The following is a 27,365-nucleotide window of genomic DNA, read 5'->3' as shown; positions in this document are numbered from 1 at the left end:
CGCTTACACTGGGCTCAAAGCATCAATGATCTATGCTGAAGTGACCAAGGCTCCAAATACACACGATCCATAAGTCATGTATGGAGGAGAGGACGGTGAGACATGCAGATGCGTATACAAGTAGATGAACGGCAAAATGATGTGTACTATAAATGGAGACAAGTTATCTTTACCCCAGAGCCTATCAAATTATGTTGGCTTTTATTATCTCATTGTAAATCAATAATATGGAAATGGAAATAATGTGAAGGGTGTCCTTCATGAGTTCCTGTGTTTGAAAAACACACAACGGACCGGCCAGGTTTTATCTAAACAAGCCCAAGTTAATTGGAGCATCGAAGGCAGCTGGTTGTAGTGATGAGTTAAAAATGCTAAATACATACATATGTGTGGTGCTGAAACCGGGAGTCAACTTGTCATATATTGTCTCAGTCAGAGGGGATTTTGGCTGTGAGTGAAAGCCACACAAGTCCAATATTTGCACTTGCTGTTGCAAAAAAAAAAAAAAGAGCGAGCAATCATAGGCAGTGACATTCAAATATTTAGGAGCTTCAAGAAACCCCGGTCTGTTCTTTTTTCTGTTTGGTCTTAGGATTAAAACAGAGCCTTCAGATGTTGCTCATATCCCTGGACTGTTGCTTCAGCCACTGATGCTCATAAATATGGCATTCACACTGGTAAACAAAGCAGCGCAATAAAACTAGAAAAAAAACACCACCTCTCTGTGCTTTTTACTCACCAGGGCTAAAATCATTCAGCTCATCCTGAATGGAGTATCTGAAATGGAGTGAGTCTTATTGGTGTGAATTATGGAATGCACCTGAATGGGGCACATTGTTCTGTCCCATTGCAGCAGACAGAAAAGTAAATAAGATGAAAGAGCAGTGCACCGGGCCCGTCCGTGCTCTAACATCTTTGATCCGCCGAGGCAAACATCAAAGACCCTGTTGGGGGCTTTGTGTGGACGCCAGCCTGTGAAGCACTCACCACTATAAGCACCAATCTACAGTGTAAAGTACAGCTCAACAAGAGGGGAGGCTTAAGGAAGATGGGTTTTTTTTTTTTTTTTAGCAGCTGAAATTACAACAATTATGCCGTCTCTCTAAAGCAAAAGTAGCTCGGGCGTGATCAATCCAGTGATAATAGAAGCGAAAGTGTGCAATTACTGCCAGAGGAATTGTTAGTGGGAATATGAAATACCCATCATGTGTGTAGAGTTTGCTGGAGGCCCTACAAACACCCAACAACTCATCCTTCTCCACATACTGCTTACGTCCATGGTGGCCTCTTATGGTAAAGCAGTGCCTACTCATTCCCTCTTATTACAGGTTGCACATTATGTCTCTGAATTACAGTATGTGCAGTTCAAGCAGTGTTATTTTCCAGATGTTTAATTTCAATCATTTTTAGGGTCTTGAAGTGAAAATTCTATGGTATTTTAAAAGAAAAAGCAAAGATTTTATCAAAGTAAAAAAAAAAAACAAAACAAAAAACAAAACATGATTTTAAGAGTTGTCTTTTTTATCTTATCCTGTTAGTCATATGTGACGCATCCAGATTTGTCCAGAGAATACACAAATGTGGCAGTTTGTGTGTATTTCAAGAATAAGAAGAGATTTTTTTTCCCCAAAAAATATAGACAATAATCATCTATAAAAAAAAAAAAAAAAAAAAATGGTTTCAGATCTTAAGTATTTTTCTTTAATATTTACTATTCCTGTCTAAATGAACACCAATCATATGTAAAGTTCATTTAAAAAATTTCCTTAAGTAGGTTAAATACTCAAAAACTCAGTAAACTTGCTTCATCAGGACTGTGTAGGTGTCGTTTGATCAGATTTGATTGACAGTGGCCGGGCAACATAAGCAAACAACCCCACAACTGTCACATGTTGCTAAATCCTTGCTCTAACTGAGTCCTGCCCATTTCAAAACCAGTGAGAAGAGTACAGAAAAAGCAGCGTAGACATAAATCTCTCATGTGAAACGAATAGAACTGTTTCATCTTTGGCAGACATTTATGAGTTCATGTAGGACCCAGTCAGTCATAGTAAGAAGCTGATGTAGGAGACATGTTTTCAGGGCCTTTAAAGCCTTTTTTTTTTTTTTTTTTTTTTTTAAATAAATATTTCCATTTCTGTGTAGTGGCATACTGCAGAACACCAATACCGACATATCTACTGAAGCTGTCCGTACTCTGTTTGAAAAATGTTAATTAACATGTTGGTTTACAACTGTCCTGGTAAATAATACCAACAAAGTATATTGAAAACAGAGTCAGCGGACTGGAAGTGATGCATTTCACATCATGCATGTGCCTTCATGGTTCTAAATCAAATGCAGTGACTATCAGCCTTCACAAGTGGGCACATCTTTTAGGTTTTTCAATGACTGATTCGAAACAAACAGCAAGCCACCAAACAACAGCAGCTCTGGGTCTTTGGTTTAGTAAGAAATGTCATTTTAATCAGCTCTCACTGCTGGAGTGAGCAGAGCAAGCCAGAAGAAACAGACTGCAGATATACCGTACACCAATGAGCCAAAACATTATGGCCAGTCACTGATGAAGCAATTATGTTGATTATTTAGTAACAACAGCGCATTTCAAAGTCTGGGATATATTAGATGGTAAATGAACAGTCAGTTCTCGTAGTCAACATGTTTGAAAATTTGAATTTTATTTGTCGGAGGCATCACTCAGCGAGTGTCCAAATCTCCTAAAAAGAATAAAACATGAAAACAAAAACACACTGTAAAATAAAGATTTTAAAAAGTGCCACTGCAGCTATTCATGTCATTAACATGACCCCTGAGCAGATGATGAAGGTACTCTGTCATGTTTTATTCAGTCGATTCTGTTCCATGTATTTGTAATTTTGCATCGTTTTCCCAGCATTGGGATTTAATTGGCTGTGGGAGAACAGGAAGCTGGTTCACGAAGTGAGTGGCTGGTGTGCTGGTGGTGTTGGGGGAGTAGTTTGCCTAAATGTAATTAAACTAGTAAATTTGCATTGAATTTTACAGTCCTCCGGTGGCTGTTCAACTAAATTCAAATTTAAATTGTGTTAATATTTTGTCATCTTGGTTGGCATGTGGTTACACTGTTAATTAGTTTAACAGTGTAACCACATGCAAGTTCTACCAACAGAAAATCTCGCATCTTTGAATCAGATTGATTCTACTAACTTATTAGCTAGACCCATACTGTATGTATATGGTAAGAATAGAGTAATTTTCAACTTGAGTTACTCTGTGGGCACTGGGTGATGGGCGCCGATGAAGCCAGGGAGATCTCTGAACCAGTCAAGAATGTTTTAAATGATAGGCAGTATCAATACAGTGTTGTCGTGTGATAAATAGGCATGATTTATAACCTTGTCAGCCAAAATGTGATCAAAACTTCCTGCAAAAACAGCTGCAAAAATTTCATCAGACAGAGTAGGCCAGTCTCTCTGATGAATGCTAGAGTTGTTCAAAAATCCTTGGTTAGATGAAAAGATACAAGTTGAATTAAAACCACCTTTTCAAAAAAACATGTTTAAAAAAAAAAAAAAAATGTTGGAGGTGGATCTGTTGCTGCTTAGCTGTAATGAAAATAGGCGTGGTAGTGAAAGAAAGCTTGAACCACAGCTTGTTGAGAATGTCGTAAAATAAAAAAAATAGCGGAACAAACGTGGCAAAAACTTTTTCAGGAAATTGGAGGGACAACATCAAGAGGGCAAAGAAGATTTTACATATATGCAATGCACTCTCTGCCAACTCTGCGAGCTGCTAAACCACTTATCATTCTCATCCACAATCGTTTAACTTGACACACTAATGACAGCTAGCTATACAGTGGGGCAATTTGATTTTAATAGAGAGAGTCAAAGTCATGACTTCATGTCCAGTCTAGCCTCCGTTCCACTAGCTTCTGTACCTCAGTGTAATCTCTGATTCAGCATTTCTTTCATCGATCTTTCTCAAAAATTGAAGCGTGTTCCTGAGCTTTGCCTTCAGTTTTCTAAGACGTATCGCAATCCACTACACCACTTGCTATTGGAGGTTTCCGTAAAAATGTGCAAGCATGGTAGCTAGAGCACTTGCGTCATCATAACTCGTTTTCGTCCGCATCCACAAAATTCACCAACGGGTCCTTCCAAAGTCATTTTTCACTGTTTCTGAGCTCTAATCTCTCTCATCTAACAGCTTTTACAGAATTCACTCTGTCCTGCTGTTATTACAGACATGTCTGAGCTAGCCGTGACCACTCGACTCACCTATGGACCTTAGTCCCATGAGCCCATTCAGCCCATTATGGGAAATGGTGTCTGTTGAAGGCCTCTGAAAAATTTAAATAATAAATACGCAACAATATAAGATTGTTTTTTCAAAAAAACTACCATCCTTACCCAAACATATGACGCGCACCACATTACATACTTTTGAGAAAGGCCTTGTTCTAGGCCTGTATTTTTAGTTATTGGCGGTGTGACAAATGTTTCATGGGGTTTTGAATGGCGGTTTATTACTTCTGGAAGAGAACCTGGAAGTTCCAGTTTCACTCTGGCACCCTATACTCTTTTAAGAAGTTGTAATCAAAGTGTCAATGTTATGTAAAACAGCTATCAATTTAGCGATATTTTCCACAGGAAATGCATATGGGTCATTTCGAGCCACTTATGGTAAACTGGGGTAAATTGAAAAAAGCAAAAAAAACATGAATGGGGAGAAAAAACAAAAAAAACATTTTTGAGGAGTACCTGGAATTTAAAATTCTGAAATATTTTTGTCACACAAATATTGCAAAAAAAGAATATCATCAGATCTTTTTTTGACCCAACTCTGCATGTAAGAGTTCAAGACAATTCTACTCTGAACCTTAACAAATAATACAATTCAATTGAATGAAGTACAGGAATTACACATATAACTAACTGTCAGATTAGTATTATATCCAATCACCGTAAATGACAGGCGAGCTCACCCAGTGGTAAACAGAGGAGTGTCGGCTTATTGTTCCTCCTGAGGACGCCCCACTGATGGGCTGCTCATTGAGCTGCAGAGTAAAAAGGGCTGACTACTGTCTCCGGTATAATTGGACAAATGAATCAATTACATCAATAGCAAATTACAACATTCATAATTGATCCCTGGACAAATGCAGTATAGATCATCCCACTGTTCGATAGCTATACTACAATATTCATGTTACACTGAGCATATTCAGGAACTAATTAAATCTCGAAGGAAAGGATCAATGTTTGAAGCAGCATGAGAGAACTATTGATCGTACAACCGAGATCTGTTATACTGGTGACTTTAACTGCATGACACGATGCGATATAATAATATTTACATAGCAGATGGAGTTCACAGCAGCGGGACGAACATAGTGAATCAAATCATTTTTGGATAAACTTGTCGGTAATCCTGGTGCCAATGTATTAAAATGTACATGTAAAAGCTGTGAAAACAAATTTCCTCTTGAACGAAAATAAAATGTCTACTGTAACAACTGCAACCTCGCCGTGAGTTTTCATAAAACTTGTGTTAACCATGGGACTGAGTTTAGGAATTGGACCGGCACTAAGCACAGCACTGAGGCTTTTCAAGAGCCCTCACAGCATTTACACAGGGAAGGTAGCTTTCAGCATGAGAGTTCACTTGACAAATCAATACCACAGACAGCAGGATAAATGCTAATGTCTCGATGCAAGGACAGAACATTTTTGCCTGAAACACAGCGGTGATGAGGCTGCTCATAGGATGCTATTTTCTTGTATCCAAAGAAAAACAGCAACATATAAATGGCCTGACTTATGTCTAAAGCACTTCAATTGCTGTCTAAAAACTACAGATGCCATGAATTTAACAAAAAGCAAAGGCTTTAAGTTTTCAGGCTGGTTGTGAAACTGCTTAAGAGATTTAAAAAAAAAAAAAATGCTAATGGCTTAATTTTGTGCCTTTGTAGGCTGATGATTTTACCAAAAACTATTTCCATAGAAACTACATAATAGCTAAAAGTTGTGGATTCTGCTTTTGGATAATCTTCCCGCAAGTCCTCAAACTTAAATAACCATATTAGGTCGTAAAGGTGGACCAGACCTTTGTCGTCATGGTAACAATAACTAGAAGCGCAGACCTCCAACCAAGTCCAATGTCAAACACATGTTGACGAAAATGTCAAGAATGGCCCTGTCTCAAAATGTTGAGGAAAGTGACAGACAAACCAACAGACAGACACATACAGTTAAAGTTGTGGGGCAGTCAAAGACCGTGGGGTTAAAAAAGGCACTTTCTTCAAGGACGTTCATCAACACGGTTAGAATAATAAACACGCGGTTAAGGTTGAGGAACAAATTAGTTGTACGAAAACATGATTTGCAGGAGACAGGGTTGCAGCCGGAGTACAGGTATGGCGGCGTGGCTTGGTTTCTGGCTCCTTCCTGCAAATTTAGAAAAAGCTGTTTTCACATAAATGAAGCATCATATTTTTTTTTTATAATTGTAAAAAAATAAATATAGCCTAGTCAAAAAAAATCAGATTCAGATCTAAACTCAATTTTTACCAAATAAAGCATTTTCCCTTTGCACACCAGACGGATTACCAAAAAGCATCAAGGTTCATCTCACACGGTGGAAAACAGTTAAAATCCTTTTACAGCTGAAACACTGGTCGTGTCATATAAAGCTGCTCTTCCCTTCCATTCCCCACCTTTTTCTAGTGTCCACGTCTCAGCACCAGTGGAGAAAGTATTTTGGCCGCACTCCATCTCTTACCAAATGAGGCCAACTGAGGAAGTGAATCAATGCGTTTTTTTCCCCTAGTCATAGGAAACAGCTGTCATGCTGTCGTCTGCTACAGAGCCGGGCTGACTTAATGCCAGAGCCAGCTGGGAGAGTCAGCAGGGAGGAGAGAGCTCCCCCTCTGTATCTGCTCATACTAAACCCATCACCTGAGCGAATTCCACTTGCCATGCCTCCCAGCTACACTAAAAGCACAGGGATATAAACAAAGAACCAGATATGCTCCAGCAGGGCCCCTTCCTGGCAATGCTGCTACATTTCAGAATATTTCTCCTAATTAACTGAGTATCACTTTTGTACGTCCTTGGATCATTTCAAGCAAACATTGAAGGTCATGGTTGCAGGTGGATGATCTGATCTGATGAAGTGGTGTGGGTCTGTCTGTCCATATAAATGCAAAGACGGGAGAGGTGGTTGATAATGAAGAAAGATCAGGGAGGGAATGAAATGCTTCAAAATAAAAAGGAGAAGTTGAGGAGAGGTTTAGCATGTGTTTCATTAGCAGGACCTGACCTTATCTCCCGCAGATACGACCAGCATGAATAATAGGAGTAGGCTCTTTGTGCCAAACGCTGCAGGGGCAGAGCCCATACCTCTGGTCCTGGTACAGACCACCCCCTCTTTCCTCTTTCAAGCCACAGCTGTACACACAAATACACAGATACTCAGGGATGCAAAAAAAGCACAAATAGACAGACACTCACCTCCCTTGTGTTCAACACCTCCTTCGTGTTCTCCTCTTTGCCATTTTCCACCCCAGAAGCTGCCTTTTTATGAGTCAGGAGGTGATGTCGGAGATTGTAACCAGGCTTATATCCTGTAAAAGATACAATGAGGTTTTATTTTTCAGGAAGCAATAAAAGGAAAACAGTGAAATCTCTCTATCAATCTTAAAAACGAACGCATGTCACCAAAGCTACATTAGTTATTTTAATTAAAGAAAGGGAGAGTGAATACATGTGTATACATGTGCACAGTTGCAGTCTGTATGTACAGTATGTGTGTGCAGAAATACAGGACAAGCATCTGTGCAAAGCTCAGAGACGAGCAGAGGCTACCTGCTCCATATTCATGTGTTTCCCCATATGTGACCCTCCACTGTAAACAAAGGATATTAAACACGGACACTCAGCGGCAGCCTAATGAACACATACACATATTACTCTCAGTGTAATGAATGGATAGAAATTCCTCTTTCATCAAATATTTATTGAGGAAATATTCCTGAGCTTTTCAAACTGAAACAACTGCGCTGTCTGGAGTTTAACAGCAGACCTCAGAGCCGGGCTGAATGCAGCAACCCATTACAAGAGAAGTTTAAATCCTTAATGAAATATATTAAGTCCATCAATCATCCCCAGCCATGTGGGTCAAATAACTACAAAACTAATATTTACAAGGACCACTGTTTCCTTCAACTTTTCATTGTAAACATTTTTGCAATATTAGTGAAGTTGTCTGCTTTAAAATCCTGTTTCCCATGATATTGATAAAATATTTGAGTTTCATCATCTCAAGAGCATGTCACAATGAACATAGAATCTCATTCATCTTTCGAGGAAAAGCCACCGTAGGACTAGTGTGCTCTGGACTCTAGGACGCCAACAGACTGTAACGGCACTGTGGGGTAACCACTGCCGCAACGGTTATGGAGACTGTAGTAATAGAAAAGCCTGCTGGCCCACTGAGACCCTTCGGCTCTTTTTCTGGAGCTGAGGCAAACCAGCTGACAAGCTCCTATAGCTGCCTGGAAGCCTATGGAGGGCTCTGAAAGCTAAAACACCTTGAAAAAGTGACAGACCGCAGCTGTCTCAGCCTCCACGGCGCCCCCGTACCACCCATCTGCTGGGACAGACTCTGCTTTCCGGAGCTCTCCACCTGGCTTTCAGTTCTCACAAAGGCCAGCAAATAGATTCTAGTTAGTGTTTGTCAAAAGAAAAAAAAAAAAATTCTGCTACTAAACTGACAGTGAGTGTTAACTTGCACCTAACTTGGAGAGCTCTTACATTCATTTTGCTTTTTTTTTTTTTAAATCAATTCATTGAACCATTCTGCATGTAAACAAACTGCAGCGGTACCCCCTTGCCCTGTCTCAGCTTGAGTGCAAATAGCTATTGGGCTCCCTCTATTGGCCTTTATGCATCTATCTGCATTCTGTCCTGCAGCAGGTTAAAAGGGTATAGGGCCAGTGACAGACCTTCTAGGCATGTCCCAGAAGTGATATTGCTAACACCCAAACTGAGCAATTGCCTGAAGAGTTTCCTTCAGCCTCTATATGATTTGGTATGCATATTACCAACAAAGAAAGTGTGTTTTAAAAAGGGAGTTTTTGCCTGAAGATGGAGGCCGCAGCTAATGATTATTTTCATTATCAGTTGGGCATTCTTGAATAAATTGATTAATTGTTTAGTTTATGAAACGTCAAAGTAAAAACTGCCCAAGCTGACCTCTACAAATGTCTTGTTTTTTTGCGCGACCAAAAGTCCAGAACCCAAACACATTCATCTACAGTCATATAAAAACAGAGAAACGCAGGAAATCCTCTCATGTGAAAAGCTGGAACAAGCAAATTCATTGGCATTTTTGCAAAAAAAAAAAAAAAGACTCATGATTATCAAAATACCTGCAGATTAATTTTCATTTGATCAACTTATCACCTAATTGCTTCAGCTCTATTGAAGAAAATAAATTCTTCCCTGCCCACAGGGTGCATCACATTGATGCAAAGCACAACCAGTGTCTCGGAGGTTCTTCAGAAATGTTATCCTGCTGTCAGGTGGATAATAAAATCAGGCCAAAAAGCTGTCACATTCAATACTTTAGCTAATTGACCCTTTTTTCAAGAGTAATTATGAAAATAATATACTGTAAAGACCTGCAGGGTACAACCTCTTTAATCTTGTAAACAAATGTTGTTTGACACAAGCTGGTCTTTGCACTGGCCAGGTTACACCAGCGCTCAGCTGATTATCGTCATCGGTGGATCACCTGAACTGACCGCAGCCTCCTCGTCTAATTAGATAACACTATCCCCAACAATTTCATTCATTCATTCATTCATTCAGTATTGTTTCCAAGGAGCCAGCTTCTGAAACACATTCTCCTTGGGATGAATTATTCATTGGCTAAAGCAGCAAAGCCCAAAACATCCATCAACATCAGGGGTAAATACATAAACCAAATTCTTCACATAAAAGTCAGCCTTAAATCTTAGTCTAGCCATTTAAAGTTCAGCCTGTAACACAGGACACTTATTATTCCTGTTCCAAAGAGTTTGTGGAGCAACTAATATGGATTTAGTCAATTACCTGAGGCTCAAGTAAGTCAATTCATTTTCCTGACAAGTACAAGAATTGTAGAGAAGTGGCAGAATTGAATAAGGCTTCACTTATAAAGTCTTTCTTGGCAGAACCCATTTCAGAAAGTGTGTATTTGCTTGAGCGGCGGAATCTAACTTTCTAAGCCGGAAAGTGAAGCCGAGGTTCAACTCATAACAACACTGCATGAGACTAACTGGTGCTGGGTGTCCATCTCAGTTATGCCTTGTAAAAGGGACACCTGATTATTATTTCGCAGCCACATCCCTCCAGACAGCAGACTCAATTTATAAAGCAGCACTACTCAAGTGTGGTTAACATAGTCCACTCTCTCTTGCTGTCACTCTAAATGATTAGAGATTATTTGGGCTCCCTGAAGACCAAAAAGCAAAATTCAAGCAGCTACTTTTAGACCTTGACAAAAAAAATCTATAGAGTCCAGATTATGAGTAGATTGGATGTCAGGCTGAGTATTTGATATTTATGACGACGGGTTACAAGGCCAGTATGCATCCAGGACTGAACAAAAAATGGTTTCTTTCATTATCTCAAGCACAAGAGACACCTGAATGGACAAACCGATCCGGTGTGAGCACATATTCAGGGCAGCCATGTTCATGTCGGGCCAGGAGATTAAACAACACCCATAATAGAGTCTCACATCCCAAACAAAGTGGTCTGCTGCTCTGTCAACAGCATGCTGGCCACGGGAGGGGCCACCGACATTTCAGATGGGACACGTGTTAACCCCCAACATCCATCCTCTCAAATATTTATGACATATGTATGTGAGGGGAACCAGTAGGAAAGGAAGCAGGGAGAGGTGTTTGTAGACTTCATAAATAATTGGACCTGGAAAGGTTACATTTAACATCAGCTGGACAGAAAAAGATGTATAAACATGGCTCTGACATTGGTAGGAGCACATGGGCAACCACATCCACAAAGACGGCAACGATATTTATACTGAGGCATGTGTCTTTATGGTCTCTCACACACACTTGCATAGTCTGAATCACCCATAGAACCCATTGGTTCTATTTACACAAAATAGCAGCATGGAATATTTTATTCTCGTGTCAATGAAACGAGTAAAATTACAGTAATCAAGCTGATAATAAAATAGATACTTAAATACATACATAAAATTCTAAAAATACCTGTAAAATATTCTTTAAAAATGAATAATAAAAATACATTGGTGCCTGAATTATTTCATAATGCATCGAGATGGTGTAATTTTAGAGTTAATTATTTCACTATATTCTGAGCACTGAGAGGAGTCACTTGGGAACCTTTTGCTCAACTAGCCTCATTTATAAGCAGCTGAAACCTGGCTCATTTATCAGTTGAAATTATTCAGTGGTGCATGCCTCATTAATACAAAAAAGATGACTGCATTCACTTTATTTGCAGGATAGCAGCCCACCCCTCAACACCATTTCCAGCAATAAAATACTGTACATTATCATGGCATGCAATTTAAAAATTGTCAGCTTTTTCTCCCTCTGTGCCGTTGCCTCTTCTTGGCTGTGCTGCCATATTTGTTAGCCTGTTTATGGATGATATTATCTATCAAGCTGATCCAACAAGTTAGCAAAATTCTGCCCGGACACCCAAAAATGATAAAGAAATCTGAAGCAGTCTTTATTCTGTATAGCTATGAGATAAAACATCTCATTTTGACTCTATAGGAGCAAAGGCAGAGGGACATGCAGCCATCTCCAACACTTTTCTTTGTTTGACCTTTCCTGCCAGGATGAGGAGGGTCTTTTAAAAGAGAGAAAGGCAGAAGCTGATGGAGCGATGTCTTTAATGAGGTATGCTGGGGCTGTTGTCTCTCCTTTTAATTAGACAATTATGCATCCTCCTACGGAAGAGGGAGCATTCGGGGTCACATGGGAGGGAGCAGGAGATGCCACAATGCCACCCCGTGACACACAGAAGTAAGGAGACTAAATCACAGGTGAGTCCCTCCGGGGCGAACACAGACCCCACTCTCCATTTGGGAGCCATTATAGGCTCATCCTATTTAAATTCATTTCAACTGTCGTTGTCCATCTTCATTCTGTTTTTGATTGGCCAAGTAATTACCATTCCACAAAGACACTAGCGGACACCAATACCAACATTGCTGCAGTCCAGTGGTCTCAAATGGCCTTTCCCGCAGCATTTGAGCTCTTCAGCAGACACTGACAACAGGAAACTTACACCTCAAAGAAACTAGGTTGTCTGCGGATCCGTTTGCCAAGTAAACAAAGACCTTTGCAAGCGGGATATTTGAAGCTGCGGCAAGATTTCATTCCACCAGTGCCTCGTTTTGCACCAGAGAATTGTAATTATAGATTCACTGCCATCTGGTATCCATGCTTGTCTCTGCCCATTCTTCACCGGTGCCAAAGCAGGCTCCAGTTTCTTCCATGGTGAATTGCTCTAACCTCATGTCTGCTGTCCCAGTGGATGTGTCACTACACTACACGCTCAGACGGGCAAAACCAAAAGCACAACACAGTAGGTTTAAGATATAAAGGGAGGTGAAGGTTGAGGTAGCACGGATCCACTTCTAAAGAGGGGCCATAACTCATATAGATGAATGGTCTGAAATCTCAGCAACTGATGAGACAAAATTCATTTTGGTGATGTATGGAACGCTTTTCAGAGCAGTATTATTTGTACATATGTCAGCACAACTGAATGTCCTCCATTTCCTTTGTTTTGTGTTTCCCTCTAGAGATAAGCATAAGTCAGTGTATCAGCTTAACCCTGAAACTACATTATTACTGTTATACACTTGAAGGAATAGTTTTGACAGTTTCGTGTAAAAATGATACAATGCAGTTGTATGGGAGGGTTATGTTCTGGGCTATTTCTTGGCCAGGAGCAGTAACTTCCTGAAGTCTCAAAAGGGCTTGTTAGCTTCAAGTAAACCTTGGCTACGTTTTTTTTTTTTCCCCTGTTTCCAGTCGTTATGCTTTGTCTACTGACCATAGGCTTCTATTTACCAGACAGGTGTGAGAGCCGTAACCATCTTCCTCCCCAACACTCACACACAAACACAAATAAGCATATTTCCCAAAAATGCTGAACTATTGCCATAAAAAGCACAAAGGAGTACAAAAATATTTACAGTTCATCCCTTTGTAAGACGGACAGTATTATAAATAATATTCTCTGCTACTGTATGTGCACAGTCTCAGAAAAATCCCAGCTGCAGCTTCCCAGTTAGCCATAAATCACAATTAGCATCCAGTCTTTCCTTGCACAAATTTATGTGCAATTCAGAAAATGAGCGACATTTCCCAGGGAAGTACTTGCCCAGCAGAGAGCCTGACTGTACATCATTCTTCAGTGCTACCAGTGTAGTTAGAGAATAAGAGACGGAGGAAGAGAACCCACTGTCTCGCACAACATCCCAACATGAAAAACACTCATTATGTGATGACTGGAAGCCGCTCTATAAGACAATTAATCCCTCATTACCACTGGTTCACCCCTAGTTCAGACTGATGATACAATCTCAGTATTGTCTGTCCATAAGTGAGCAACAACAGACTGCGTGGATCTGCTCTCTTTGGTTAAAGCCTACTGTAGGGAATTTGCTCCATGTGCCAGAGCTCGAGTCTGCTGCCACAAAAGACACGTATTTACACAGGCTCAGTGGTGGTGTCACTTAGCCGGAGCATTATGGTGGCGCTCAGCGGGAAAAGATAGATCAGTGTACTCACTCAGCAGCTGTTTTCCTCCAGAAAAAAAAATAGTGATCAATTTCCTAGGTTTTCTGATAATCAAACTGAGATATTGCCTTGATAAATAGTCCCAGGAGCAAAAATGAAGAGATTGAGCAACATGACTGAAGCTGTGTTACATTTTACAGATGGGTCTCTCCAATCGCTTCCTTTAAATTTTAGAGAATTTACTGTAGAGGATTATAACATCTGGCAGGCGTTTTAGAGGCCCCGTAAGCACACAGCTGTTGTTCAGGCTGAGTTTGGGATCATGTTCAACCTTCATTTGAAGATTTGAACAAAGGAGATACTTGACGCAGACTCTGGCAAAGCAATCTTCACCCAAACAGGAGAAGTCTGGCCAATTGGACACAGTGAGAGTGACAGTATTTTGACTAAAACCGTTGCCCAAAACTGTTCTCCCTCTTCTTTCTTTCCTATCAGATCAAAAGACCAACTTACTTTTGAAGGACAATCTGGATGCAAGTCTCTCCACAGGCTCCTGTGAAAATGGCAAAACAACCTGGTCCGTACTCAGGTGCCGGTTGATGTGTTTCCAAGCACTCATCCTTCAAGTTAAGTCTGCTTTGTCTTTTATAAACATCTAAAGAAGACTGTGTTGTTGCAAAATGCCACTGTAAAAGAGAAAGTACTCAAATAAGAGCAGTGGTGCAGCCACACACTCTACACATTAGCAGCTACTAGCTAACTTCAATGTATGGTGGCTGGTGAGGGCCAGACAGACTTTCCTGAGTTTCTTAAAAGGAATTCACAACACCTGTGGAGGCCAGCAGTAATCCGGGATATCTGGCTCACATAATACTTCCCTGCAGGATATGTTAAACATAGAATGTGAGGGACTTAACCATTTTAGCTACAGATATATTTTATTATCATAGATGTTAGGCTAGAGCTCCATTAGCAGGCATAATACTAAGTCGTATTGTGCCTCTGAAACGCTGCTGAAGATGCAGGTGGTGTACATGAGCTGAATGTAGGAAGCTACAACCTCTTGTTTCTTGCTTTCTGTTTTTTGGCCACTGCATATGGTTGTCTACTAGTGCTGGATGAAAAAAGGCTGCCAGAACCAATGTCTCAAAAATATCTCACATTCTCTTTACTGCAAATAACTGATGCAAACCCCCCCAGACGGCAGACTGTGATTCAATGGAAAGCAACCAGCTGCAAGGGCTGTACACAGGCAAAGTTAAACAGAAAAAAAGAAAGAAAAAAAGAAAGAAAGAAACGGAGAGTCCCTCCTCCCTCCCTCAGAAGAGAAAAAAGAAGTCCAATCAACGGCAAACCACTCTTCCATGACATCAACCCCTGGGATCTGGTGACTATCCAGTGCAAAACAATTAGAAACTGACTGTAAGCAGAAGAATGTTTTATTAGATGTTCCCTAATGAAAATGTTTTATATTAAGTTTTATGTTTTTTATTGTATGTATTGTACCTTATGTTTTATGTATCTTATGGTCAAATCTGTGTGTGTTCTGTGTTTTACCTGGCTGCATTTTTTGGCTATTTTCACACAAGAACACCAAAGTCAGAATCAGTTGAAATGCCTTTTTTATATATATATATATATATATAGATATTGGGTGTAATATAATAGTGCACTTACAGATACAGGTAACATTTTACATTGGCAGAACATTTACACTAATGACATTAGTGTCTCCCCAACAAGAGGGTTCACAGCAAGATGAAACATAGTGGTCAGCAATTCCCACACTGTTTGACAGCATCATACGCTCATCTTATATTCTATACATCTGGCTACACAGAAAATTATACATTACAGATCATTTTTATCAATGCACAAGTGAGTCTGATATATTAGGTGTGAAACTTGGCATTTCAAAGAGGATTTAAAATAGAGTTATGCAGGTGTTAACTGTGAGCCCATGTAAAGTTTTACCTGCCAAGCCTCTGTTGGGGATCGGAACTGTTTTTGGATGTGCCTTAAAGATGCTTTTGCTAAATTTGACATAGTACTGAAGGACTGTGAATTTATGCACATATTCCATAAGCACAGTTCAAGTAGTTGCTAAAAAGCACCTATTTCTGTGTGGAATAATTTTATCTACAAAGTGGCGGAAACTGAAGAAAAAAAGCACATCAGAGCCAAAGCTTTTATTCACAGGTTGGTATTAATGTCAGTCCAGCAAGTCTGGTTCCAAATAAAGATTAAGTCCAGTTGGAATCACATGTATTTTTAAAGCAGTCCATCAGTCTCCTCTTAGACGGTACACTGTTGTTATTCCACTCACGTATGATTCAAACATTCGTGTCCCACAGGCTTTGTGTCGGATACTTTGTGTAGTTTTTGGGTTTGCAGTGTTATTCGGAGCCTTTACATGAGCCATACACATACATCATTCACAGGCACCAGGAAGAGCTGCAGGATACAATGAGATATTATTGGTCTCATACAATCAAATTAATCACAGACACACTTGCACAAGAGTGGTTATCCAGTGAATTGTTATGACAGTAATTAATAATAAAAATCTAAAAATTTAAACCAAACCTTTTCTTGCATATGAAATGCTGCATTAATGAATATCATTAATGGCAGACATGATCAAAACATTACTTTGTTTATCTCTCGGTGCTGCTCTGCAATATCCTGGGCTTTCACAATAATTCATGAGGTGCTCTGTCTAATCCATTTTGAGCAAAACACCATATGCCAATGAGTGCACACAAACGCAGGGCACTGTGGCCTGCGAGCCCGTGTCCAGACTCGATGGATTTGTGTTGATTTTCTTTCTCTGCTCACGGCTCAAGGTCATGGTTCTTTGTGACTCTGTGTGGCCTCGTGATTCCTGCTGCACACTGTGTTCTCACTGAAGGCCGTGCTGTCTCAGCTTTCTGTCCCACAGTCTGCAAATGCTGCCCTTGCCCTCTCGACCTCCCGGAGCTCAACCCGTCAACCCCCACACCCCCAGAAGCCTGCTAAAGTGCAGCATGGGGGGACTGGTGGTGGAGAAGACATATAAAAATGGAAGAAAAGGGAAAGAAAGATTAAGAAAGAAATGAGAGGGGCAGGAATGGGGCTGTAGAAAAAAAGACTGAAAACAATTTAGAGTGGTTAGAAAGTGGAAAAGCCAAAGCGCTTGAGATTCAAAGGCGTCTTCCTCTCATTTGCACCGTATTCATCACCTCAGATGGCAGACGGACTCATATCGCTTTCCATTCACTTCCTCACCCTTGGCTGCAGGTCAAAGGAAAAGGCAATTTCCCCTCAGCCCATATACAAGCCGCTCCATTCCTCATGGATAAACTGTACTTTTGAAATGCGTAGAAGTGAGGGCATTCATCACCAAGCCAGGTCTCCGCCTGTCCCTCCTCCTCCTCCTGTGCAGGAAAAGCCCGAAGAAGCAAACACCTCTGATTAATAACCTTCTCCGTGTGCAGTTGAAGACCACTCAGCAGGGCCACTGTCAGTCAAGAGGAGCAGTGTTGGGCACACTGCCCACCTAATTCGCTCACTGAGCAAAGGGCAGTGTGCCCACCTACGGAAGACACAGAGCAGACCGTCTCAGGCTGTCGGACTTTTATCCTGGAGATCCACCATGCTGGGCCTGCCAATGAAGACACCAGAGGTCTGTTACAAATCCACTCTTTACACTCTCTCACACATCTTCAGCTGGGAAAAGCGATGAAATTAGGGCATATGAAAGTCAAGGGAACCAAGCAGCATATGCCCAGGTTTTAAAACAGATGTCAGTACACAAGGATATAATTACATTTATGAAGGCAAGCAGTGATACAGTGTCTCCTGTATAGCTTTATTTAGCTATTAATGTAAAGAAAAACTATTGTAAACATAACTCAGTAACATCCCTGTCAAGGTGGCGGCCAGCGTGACTCAAAAGTAAAAATAAACACACATGAGCGAACAGGGATGTAGGCATTTAGGTATTCTTCTCTCCTATTGCACCAAATTTCCATCTCTCGCTCACACACCAAATTCCCCTCTAAAACATCACTTCCACTTCAGAGAGATGGAGAGAGAAGAGAGAGAGCTGGAAGTAGATGGATGATGATTATTCAGCAACACTCTCTCTTCTCTTTCTCCTCTCTCCATTGATCCCGTCCCATCAGAGAGGCTATAAATATTAATAAGAGGGCTTTGTTTTAGCAACCTATGTGAAGATCAGAACGCAGAACAATAGAAGTATCTGGACATGCTTTTTTTTTTTTTTTTTTTTTTTTTGCAGGCAGACAGGCAGGCAACCTGCAGAGTGTCCTTGGGGGAGGGGAGCCTGGGGGGGAGCCCAGCCCTCAGCCCAGTGCCTCGGGCTCAGTGCGTTTAAGTCAAGGGCAGCTCAAGGGGAACTGCTGCTGTGGGAGACCTGAGTCTGGTTCAGAATTAGCCTTTCACAGGCAGACTTGTGGTGGATGAAATCGTAGACAAACATACATAATAGTGTTGAAGATACAAAACATTTATGTATTTTTAGGTATTTTCCAACAATTACAAAAGTATTTGTACCACAGTGACAAATGAAACAGAAATTAAATTGTTTCTCTTATTCCCAAATACCTCACTGAACCTATGAGCAATTTTTAAAAAGGTCCGTTCACCAAAATTACACAAAAAACATTTTCCCACCCACTGCTAAAGATATAACGCAAAGTAGATAGTTTAGATTTTAAAGGAATAATTCAACATTTTGGGAATTGTCATTTTTGGCTTTCTGGGGGGCGTTAGATGAGAAAGTTAATACCACACGTCTGTTCAGTATAAGACTGCTGTCAACAGCCAGTCAGCTTAGCTTAGCACAAAGACTGGAAACAGGGGGAAACAGCTAGCCTGGCTCTGCCCAACAGTAACAAAATCCACCTACGAGCACCTCTGAAGCTCCTTAATTAACACATTCTATATTGTTTGTTTAATCTGTACAAGAAATAAACTCTGTACTTTATCATTCTACCCCAATCAAGTCTGATATACTGTGAGGTTAGAAATATATTAAAAATGTTGACAATAAACCCACCAAAAAAGGTTTTAGGGGGGCATAAATCTTACAAATATCTCAAAATCCAAGCCAATAAAACCAAAATTATCTGTATGGGTAGATTCCAGCAGAAGTAAGTGAAAGAATATGTTTTTACTTGGTTCGGATGAACTGACCCTTTAACTCAATTAAAGAGAAAACATAAAGCTATGAAGTAGGTCAAATAAGAGCCCGAGTGGATCTGACCCTCCCTCCCTGCCTCTCAGTGTCATTTAGTGTCTTAGAATAATATGTGTTTGTGTGTTATCTGACCTCTATTTTCTCATCCTGACCTGACCGAAGGCGGGGTCACGGTGCCCGTCCACTTGGTTAGTGTTGCCCCGGACATCATTGTGTATACAAACCAGAATCCTCCCTCTGATGGTGGAGACGGTGATGTAGGGCCTGCTAAGGTTGCAAAAAAAAAAAATCCTCAAAATGAAACCAAGACAATGATTCGACCCAGGACAAAGAGAGAGAGAGAGAGAGAGAGAGAAGGCTGGTGGCAGAATGGATCCCTCTGGTTAATGGGAGTTCATGATTTGCAGCAGATGTTGGCCAACTCCTTTTCAATCTAGAAACAATACATGTGACATGGGGCCCATTTCTGGAAGGGAACAAATCGATGATACAGAATGGGGTGGATTTTATGAGAAGTTGGGCTGTGGGGGGGTATGACGGATGCAAGCCATCCAAGCTGATCCAGAGAGCACAGGGAATGCCTTCGTGATGTGTGGGGGCAAAGTGAAGCAGGAGGCCGGGTTAACTGTAGCCACAGTTTGTGCCTCTAATGCATTACCATTACACAGAAGTCCTAGAGCTATGGGGATAAGGTTGAACCTGTTATTTGGAACTTATTCAGTCAAACCTTGAACCCTCTTTTTTCTTTTAGAGAAAAAACAAATAAAAAGATCTGAAAGACAGGGGTAAGCATTAGATTTTCCTAAAAATAAATACCCAGCAATCTCTGAAAAACCAAGAAGGTCATTTAACAACCCTTTCCACTTTTTCAAGAATTCTTAAAGACTCTTCAAACACCTGGATGAAAAAAACATTCTGTCTGTCCTTTGTTCTTTTGCATGAATATATAAAATATTAATAAAGTATTTTGGTTCACATCGCCTACCATATTTGTTTGGATTAGGAAAAGAGGTGCAAATTAAAAGGGGCGAAGGTCAACATTTTTTTTATTGTGCAACAAACAGAATATTTTTCTCATCTACATGGTTGGAGGAGTGTTTGAGGAATTTGGAAATACCGTCAGAACAGTGGTACGCCTTGATGAATGACCTTCAGGGTTTTCAAAGACAGCCAGGTATTTATATTTATTATTTTTCAGAAAATCGGCTGTTTAGTTTTGTAACCCGAATGTAACTTTACTGAGAGGCAGAAAACTGCAGGTAGGTTAGCAACTGCTCCATAAGGGGGTTGGGGTGTGTGTGTGTGTGTGTGTGTGTGTGTGTGTGCAGGGGGGTATTCTGGTGTTTCTCCTTTTTTTTTTTTTGGGTCATAAAAAGCTGATTATCATCATCATTTCCTCCACTTCTCTTGTTTTGGAGTTGACTTCAGTTTGGAGTGGCTCTCCAAAAGGGAGAGCTACAATAACTCCTCTATCGCATGGAACACCACTTATTATGTCTCCTTTTTTCTCGTGTTGTTTAACTGCAGATTACTTCTATTTAAACGTTGCATTATGGCCCCTCTGCCGTTTATCACAAACTTTTGTAGGTAGCCTTTGACACCAACATTAAGTGCGGTGGTAAAAAAAATCTGAGTTCGAAGAGAAAGTGGACGGCTAAACTGTCACTTGACGGAGTACATTAGTGATTTAAGACACCACTTCCTCTCATGTAAATGTGCAATCAGAAGGGGGAGTGTCGATTTCAAAATTCCAAAGGAAAAAAAGTGAAACAACACAAGAGTCCTGTGGTGTATTTGATGTATTCTGTCTCTTATATTCAAAAGAAGGTTTGTTTTTTAATGTTAGGAATCATTGGCATGGCTCTCGTGATGAAAGATGATTTATTCACATTGTTGAAATGAAATGCACTGCCTTGATTTTATACTCAGAGTAAAAAAATAAAAACGTTATGAAAGACAATAGCAGTGGGGGGAAATAATCGAGGCTCATGATCAGTCCATGTGTTATGAATGAGAAGGAAACTGAAGCCTTAAATCGACAGCTAAAATTAAGAACAGTGGGGGTCTTGTCCATGGTGAATTTGTTCAGTAGTTTGAGAAATGTTATGATGTGAATCCTGCAGGGGAAGCAACAGAAGATGGCATCTTGGTGTGAACACTTCGAGTCTAAGAGCTGAACAGAGGAGGAGGAAGAGGAGTGCGGCTCTGACTGAAAAGGCAAGAATCACCGGAGAGCAGAAGATAAAGACAGAAATCCGGAGCACCGTGTCCTGCTCTGTTGTTCAGACTGTCAGGTCACAATAGGAGCCACGGCCAGCAGAAGACTGACTATGCAGCAACGTATATACACCTGATTGGTTTGACTATATGAGGATTTTTCTCTGCTCCCTCTTAAAGCCCTATTGAGAGAACCAGCAAGGTGCGTGCTTGTATTATATTTGTTGCGAGCAACTTGAGAGTCTTGAGTATGACCTGTAAACAGGTTTCCCTGCATCCCAGCCGGCGGTGTGCCGGTGTCGCCCGTCTGCAACGGTGCCGAGCCAAGCGTCACCCATGTCACGCTCCGATAGCTCAATTTAAATGGAAATTGGATGAACTGCTTGGAAGTGATCCAGCCATCCAGAACAATTAACCCATATTACTGGCAGGCCTTGAAGGAGTCATTTGACTTTGAATGAGAAGGGGGAGGAAAGCCTATGGTATTTAAAACTACTGGAAACAAAATAGCCTTAAGTACAGAAAAGATCCTGTTTGCTGCTTTTAGTACCAGAGACTTAATGTCAAATAGTGTCTCTAAATCCTTTTTAAACATTTGAAACAGTAATACATTATTGGAGTAGTTAGAAGTATTTCACCAAACAGGATTTAAAAGAAAGATAATGTTTATTTTCACTTCACTAAATCGTCTTGGCAATAATAAAACTGTATTCAAGTGTTTTTTTCATTACTGCTGCACTGGATGGACTGAAGCCCACATCCTTATCTACAGAAGTCACAAATATGATGCCATCTTCAGCTGAAATTTACAACCAGTATCACAAGCAAAGAGTGCCCAGAGGGTAAAGGTAGGGTTACTCTATATCTTTGTTATCGTCAACAAATCTCATTAAAAGACCAGAAACAAAAAAATCTATTAGTTCGTTTCTTGATGCTTTTCATCTTTTCATCTCGTGTGTGTCACTCAGCCCAAAGCACAATCAATCCAACTGAAGATGTCAGTGTTTAAAAAAAAAAAAAGGTCACAAATATACACACATATATATTGCATAGATATTGCATTTCATGTGGACTATTTTCAGTTGTGGATGAATACACATTTGGTGCAGTCCCCATGTTCATAGTCATGAAGAAAACACGTCGACCAGTGCAACTCCGTGGCTCTTTAATGTGTTTCTGAACAACAATGGTCCTTCACGGTGCAGAGAAATAAGCCATACCACCTTTGGCTACGCAGACAATACTTGTCAGTAGCATCAGTTAATTGTTGGTTTTGTTCTTTTCAAAGGATAAGTTGACAATTTGTAGAGTATAGAATAAAGGACTTGACCTTTAAGGTTATGGTGACAGTGCTCGAGATTGACCTCTCTCTTCAGTGATTTCAAAATGATTTCAACATTTAAACATCTAACCAGGGCCCAACAAAAAAAATCTATTTTAATTAATAAAGATAGTTAAATATAGAACATTCAAGAACATCTAGATATTGAGAGAAGTGTAATATACAGTATGGAGTCAAGAGCTCATCATGTCCTAACCATTCGTCATCTATGGTGACACGTTTTAAAAATGGCAGAGGTGCAACATGGCGTGATCTCGATATTAAAGGGTCAGTTCATCCAAATTACAAAAAACAATTTCATTCATCTTTATTTTATTGGGGTTTCAGCTGAGAACTCTAAAATCTCACAACGCGCCCAGATTAAAACCGAGACTGTCTACAAGATGGGATGACACTGGACGTGAGGAAGAAAATGTGCTTTTTGTACTTTGGGTGAACCGACCCTTCAACTCTACTATGAAGAGAAATTACAGTTGCTGTTAGGAATAGAAATTGTTCAGTGATTAGTCCGCAGCAAATCGTTTCAGTGTGATAGTGGAGATCTGGTTCACATCACTATCTGTCTAAAGAAATGATCATTTTGGATCTGCTAAATTCGGGTCTGCTTGACCTTTTCCTTTTCTTCTATGTCTTTACAGTACTGTAACATTAGCAAAATCTGACTTTTGTAGGCGTACTTTCAGACCCTTTGGCGTTGATTGGATAATCGAAGTCACACAAACATTATAATAGTATGGCAATTTGAGATGAAACACACTCACAAAAAAAAAGCAGAAGACTTAGCCAGGCGGTGAAAGGCAACAAACGACCAAATCACCGCTATAGTATAAAAAAAGTATTTAGAGTTTGAGAGAGCTGCCTTGTCCCCCTGTGGTGTTGACAGGAGAGAGTTAGAGGAAAGGCCGATGGGGGGGGGGGCACCCAGCAGAAATCAGAGCACTCTGTATGCAGGGGATTGAAGCGTGTTGGACTTTTGAGTCAGTCAGGTAATGGGTGAAATTGTGTCTGCTGCACAGCTTATAAATCGCAGTGCTGGCAGTATTTATCTATGTCTCAGACAATCCTACTGGGAGATGGGAACAGTGAAATGAGAATCAACAGCCTGCTTCTCCTCCCCTCAGCTCCCGTCAGGTCATTTCACCCCCCTAACCCTCCTCTCCAAGGCAACATGTGAGGAGAAACTGATAAATATAAAGCAAGTTGAGAGCCGCCTGCCTCTGCCCTCTGCATTTCACTACAGTTTCTGGGGTCATTTTAACATATTTCGTCCAAACCTTAAGGGAACTCAACTAAGCTATCTTTCCTGCCGTATTTATTCCTCCTTTAAACCACTTCCTGTCCACCATTACTACATTAAAGGCCATCGATTCTAATCCTTCATTTCCACTTAACTTTTGCATATTTCATCTTCCAAATCAGGAGATTTTACACTCCAGTGATGGCAGGCCTGCTCCGTAATAAAAGACGGCACATGGGCTATTTTTAGTCTCCTATTCTAGACAATGGCCCTGTGGCTTTGTCTCTAACAGTCACACCTTGTTACCACATCTCCAAAGGATAGAATAGAGGGGACAGACATGGGCAAGAGGAAAAGGGTAGATGGACAAAAGAGGACGGGAACACAGGGAGCCAACAATAACACGCAATTTCAGGCTTCATTGTAATTCCGCTCTCATCTCGGTCCCAAGTGACAAGCAGCGAGCCACCCAGGATTCTAATCATTCCTGTTGTCAGATTGGTACCCCAAGTGAGATCGAGTTGATTGCTTGAACAAATTTGCAAAGTAACAATGCAATTTGCTGCAGTATGCCTTGGGAGGGTTTGGGCCGTCGGATTGGTGAGGTCTGTGGAGAGACTCACGGGAAACCGGGCTGGAAGTTGTTGTCTTCGCAGACAGACTTGTCTGCAAGTAAATTAATCTCACTGTTAATCATTACACCAGCAAGACAATAAACTCTTTTATGATTGTGCGGACTCGGTTTGACTGAAACAACACAGAGCTAAAGTAAGTTCGAGGAATTTTTTTCACATTTTAGGAATTGTTCTCATTGGCTTTATTGCCGAGAGTCAGATGAGACTATTGATACCACTCTCTGGTCTGTACGGTAAATGCTATATGAAGCAGAAGTCAGCAGCTGCGTAAACTGGCACAAAGACTGGGAAACGGGAAAAAGCTAGCAGGGCTTTGTCCCGAGGTAACAAACTCCAGCTACCAGCACCTCTAAAGGCTCATTTATACTTCTGCATTAAGGGTTTACGCCTTACCTATGGCAGCAGTGTGCGTAGGCTCCACAGGCTATGACATAGCTGTAAAAAGTGTAATTAAACAATTATACATAATTAATCGTAATTATTTCATTTTCAGCAGAGATTTTTAACAGTTTATCTGTGGCATATCTCCTGCCACCAGTGGGGGCACTGAGTAAGGAAAGGCCTCTATTAGGTTGGTGGAATTGTTTTTATCTATTTATTTATTTATTTATTTGGGCTAGATGCAGTTACTGACCCAGTAAAATCACAAATTGTTATAGTTATAGTTCAGCGGATTAAAGAAACAAGATACCGCATGTTAATAAATGAGCTTTAGAGGCGCTGGTGGACATGTTTTTTTCTTTATGCTAAGCTACACTAAGCTAACCAGCTGCTGTAGCTATATATCTGACAAAGAGATACGAGCGTGGTATCAATCTTCCAATCTAACTCTTGGCAAGAAAACAAACAAGTGTATTTCCCAAAATGTCAAACTATTGATTTAAAGCTTAGAAGACTAAAACGGTTTATTATTTGCTACCAGACTGTCTGGAAAAGAGGAGACATTCAAAATCAAAACATTGTGTCTGTAACAACCTCTGCAACACTTTCATCCTTATGTGTAATGAGACATGTCATTTTCCACTAACTCCACTCAATGAACATCGCAGCCTGACAAAACCCCCGTCATCACACAGTATGAATATGAATTAGTTGCTCTCTGTCATCTCAAATCTAATGATTTAAGAGGCCAGTGACATGGTTGCGCACCAAATATGAAGACCATTCATATCCAGCCTGACAGTTGCTATTCTTCATAGCAATTACTCTATTATGGAATTTGACAAATTTTAATAGAAATGACTTACCGGTGGTGAGAGAGAGAGAGAGATGGCCAAGGCGTGCCGGAGAAGTATATTTGTCTTGAACAAAAGGACTTGTCAGTGAGTCATATTGAGATCTTGATGGCAGACTCAGAGGCATTTCCATTCATGCATTCCTCGCAGACAGGTCTAAGACAAACTCTTAAATGATTTAAGGAGACTGGCGTTGTTTGTTGTTTGTCAAACAGGCACATTTTTGCCCACCATGCATCTCTTTTCTCTCTCCTTCTCTCTCTCTCTCAACAATTCAATAGAAAATATCTAATATCCTGCAAAAAAAAAAAAGAAAGAAAGAAATTAGTGAGTTCAAAGTCAGAATGTGTTATATTAAAAAAGAGCTTTCGGCATCCGCACGAACTCAAGATTTTCTCAAATCAGGGCCACTTTAAAAGTAGCAGGTAAACAAGTATTCAAGGTGAGCGTCCTGTTTCTGTTGTTGCTCCACGACTCAACAACCTCGCAGTCTCAGAGAAGATTAATCTATGCACATTTTCACAAAGCATCTTTATATTACTTTGTTTTCTTTGGTTCTTTTCTCCATTTTCCTAATGTGATTTCAAAGTCACGACTTGCTGGCTTACGTTTATATTTGATCTTAGCTGTCTCTCTTATTACCTCTTTTTCTTCATTTCCCTCTGTAAAGCAAATTGTGACTACTGCCATCTCTGCACAGTTAAAGTACGGTAATATGGTTTGCTTGTTATTACAGCAGTCACTTTGCACTGGCATCACGCAGGGGCTGGGTGTAGACCATGATAAAATACAAACTGGAATTGATTAAAGTTGGACTGTTACTAGGAACATTTACTTAAGTACAGCGTTGAGGCACTTTACCTTATATTTATTTCCACTTATTTTCCATCCGCAAATATATCAAATCAAGTCAAATATTTTTACCTTTTACTTTTCTGCGGATGTGCTGTATATCAGCTGCAGTTGCTTTTAAGGTTCAGATGTTACATACCAAACATACATCAGATTATAAAATGATATACATACTGTTAAAAGATTCAACTACCCAATAATCTATAGAGTAGTTGAAACTAACTCTATGACAACCAGCTACGGCATTAAAAAGGCTGTTTACATATTAATGCATGACTATCAATAATCCGTTCTATATCACTCGGGGGGGGGGGTATTTTTCTGCGAGTACTTTTGCTTTTGATGCTTTACATACATGTTGCTATGAATGCAGAACTTTGACCTGCAGTTGAGCATGTTTACACCGTGGTACTCTCCCTTCAGTGAAAGAGCTACAGTATATACGTCTTTCTCTACTGTAAATGACTAATACAATGCTCTTACTATGCACTCCTTCAGATGTGAATTTAAAATTAACCAGTCTTAAAGTGCAAGATGTGTTTTGGAGCCTACAAATACGGTTTAGGTCACGGTCTAGATTGACCCTGTCACGCATCATCACATGCTGCACGTTACAGCGCGGCAGAGTCAGTGAAGGCAGCGCTTCCTGTTAGATTGTTGTGTGTGCTGAACTGTTACTGAACCACCGCTGAGCTGCTGGAATCGCTGGAGGACCACTGGAGAAACGATTATCCAGGCAGCAGTGGCCTGCTGGCTGCTCCCACTGGCAAAGCAATCACTGTGTTATTTGGGGGAGAATGAATTACTGAACATTTTGAGATTAGACCGCTTAATCCCCAAATGAATGGCTGAGAGCATTAATAG

At 40.4% G+C, this 27,365-nt stretch overlaps 1 protein-coding gene across 4 annotated transcripts in view; it reads right to left on the bottom strand.

The window, feature by feature from the left end:
- Nucleotides 1-15,015, bottom strand: part of robo1 (roundabout, axon guidance receptor, homolog 1 (Drosophila)) — a 307,514-nt gene extending 292,499 nt beyond the window's left edge. For all 4 annotated transcript variants that reach the window (XM_040130248.1, XM_040130252.1, XM_040130249.1 and 1 more), the window contains exons 1-3: nt 14,841-15,015; nt 14,294-14,658; nt 7,494-7,606 (exon numbers count right to left, since the gene is read on the bottom strand). The gene's annotated coding sequence lies outside the window, so the exon portion shown is untranslated. The remainder of the gene's footprint in view (nt 1-7,493; nt 7,607-14,293; nt 14,659-14,840) is intronic.
- Nucleotides 15,016-27,365: the final 12,350 nt, after the last annotated feature.

The sequence above is a fragment of the Xiphias gladius genome, chromosome 7 (assembly GCF_016859285.1).
Source record: "Xiphias gladius isolate SHS-SW01 ecotype Sanya breed wild chromosome 7, ASM1685928v1, whole genome shotgun sequence".
Lineage (NCBI taxonomy): Eukaryota > Metazoa > Chordata > Actinopteri > Istiophoriformes > Xiphiidae > Xiphias > Xiphias gladius.
This window is presented reverse-complemented; position numbering and strand designations above follow the sequence as displayed.